Source organism: Charadrius vociferus, unplaced genomic scaffold (assembly GCF_000708025.1).
Source record: "Charadrius vociferus isolate BGI_N301 unplaced genomic scaffold, ASM70802v2 scaffold782, whole genome shotgun sequence".
NCBI lineage: Eukaryota > Metazoa > Chordata > Aves > Charadriiformes > Charadriidae > Charadrius > Charadrius vociferus.
The window spans coordinates 320363-322525 of NW_009647411.1; positions in this window are offsets into that span (position 1 = coordinate 320363).

The following is a 2163-nucleotide window of genomic DNA, read 5'->3' on the forward strand; positions in this document are numbered from 1 at the left end:
TTCTCCCTAAGGGAGGGCCCCCCCAGCCCTTGCTGGCGTGGGGCAGAGGCAGGCGCTGGCCGGGCGTAGGAGGGGTCCGGGGTGGGCAGAGGGCTCTCGGTCACCCTCCGGCAGCGCTAACAGCCCGCCCGCGCTGCAGACATCTCCGTTGGCACAGAAGAAGGTGCCAGTGCCTTTTATTTTCCTTTATGGAGATGTGACGTCCGTGCGCTGGTTTGTAGGGATCGTCACCCATGGGCCGGGCAGTCCGGCCGCACCGTGTGCTGGAGCACGAGCCCTCGGGGACGGCTGGCGGTGGAGTTGCGAACCAGGGAGGGGAGCGCTTCTGTCTGCCTCTCCTGGATCTTCCTTGGTGGCTGCGATCGTCCCCTTCCCCCCCCCTAAAGACTTTATGACCGATGTGCTCAGCTGTTTTTAAATGTGAACTTGTGCACTGATGTGCAGATCCAATGTTCTTGTTACCGAATGAATAAAGTTTTATTTTGAAGATGACACGGGCGTGCTGCCTCCTGTTTGGGATCGGGGCTGGGGGCGATGGGTGGTCTGGGTTGCCGTCAGAGCGTGGGGTGGCACAGTGGTGGTGGTCTGGGGAGACAGGGTGGGGTTTTTCACTTGTGTCCCCTGCCAGAAGCGTAGATGGACCCATCCTGTCCCAAGTGACCTCCTGTGCGGGGACTTGAGGAGCTGTGTGCCCGAGTGGATGCTCTCCCAGTTCCTACTGCTGTTGCGGGGAAGATGCCAGAGGTTGAGTATGTAAAGCTCCCGAGATGCTGCGGGTGCCCTCGCTGCGCTGCTGCAGGTGGAGGAGCCGTGGGAGGGTCCCCGGGTTTAGGCCCCGAGGAGGATGGGAGGATGCGAGGTTTTAGCCAGACCATGGACCAGACCCACCACGGCCCACCCAGGAGCTGAGCCGGATCCACACACCGAACAACTGCAGCGCGAGTGGATCTCTTTGTTGGGAAACAGCCCGTCTCAGGTGAGTTGGTTTTGCTCCATCGCATCCCCTGTCATGGCAAGTGTGGCGCAAAGGTCTCCGCGGGCTGCCCGGCCGTGGGGACCAGCGGGGCTGCGAGCAAAGGGGCACAGAGAGAGCCAAATCCCCTGGGGCGCAGCCTCACCGTCCCTGCACGGAGCTCCCCGCTCGGCCAGGGCTGAGCGGGCACCAGGGTGTGGGGCCATCACTGGGGGGGGGTGGCAGTGTCCCTGGGGTGCCCCGTCCCTCCCTGCTCCCCCCAGCGCTGGCGGGGGAAAGGCTTCCCAGTTCCTTTTCTCCAGTTGCTGGGGATGTCGCTTGCAGTTTGGGACACGGGGCTTGTTCCGTCCCCAGGCTCTAAGGGCAGAGCGAGCCAGGGCCATGGTGGGACGGGGCAGGCAGGGGGTGCCTCTGCAGCCCCCCCCCGCCACCCCTTTGGCCGGGCAAGTGAGGATGTCACCTTTTTCCTGCCTTTTTGCCAGCTGCCCCCTCCTGCCCGGCTCAGCCAATGCTGGGCTGGCTCCGCTCGGTGCCCTTGTAGGGTGCAGGGCTTTGCTGCCTTTCCAGGAACCATGGCTCCCCTCCCGTGGGTCCCCGAGCCCTACAATCCCTTAATCCCCTTGGGCCAGGGCATCCCTGCGGGGCTGGGCTCTGCTAAATCCCAAATCTGGCTTCTGAATGTGCCTGTGACCATCCCGCTGCGCGGGGCCCGGGGGCTGACGTGGGTTCACCCCCGTGAGTTTGCAGCCCCCCCGTGGGGTGGGGGGGTGGGTGAGAGGTGGTGGGCCCATGGGGTGCTGTGAGTGGTGGGGACCCACTGGGCCAGCCCGTGGCGAGGGTCTTTTTTGGGACTGGAGTGGGTGGGGGGAGCCGTCACAGCCCTCTGGGATGTCAGGCAGCTGTGTCTCACTTGAGCCCTGGGCAGAGGTGACCCCGGGGGGTGATGGCAGCGTGGGGGTGTCGAGGGCTGACCCCCCCTTGCTTCCCCCCAATGCTTTCGGAAGATGCTGCCTGGCAGGAGGGGGCAGAGGGGCTTCTCCTGCATCCCCCCCCCCGCAGCCCCCCACATCTCTGGGCCGAAGGGCTCCCATGCCCCGGGAGGAAGGAGGGGACGGGGGACTGCAGTCACCCCTCTCCCCCCGACTTTTGGGGAGGGAGCGGTGGCTGTGCCAGGGCTGACCCCATCCCTG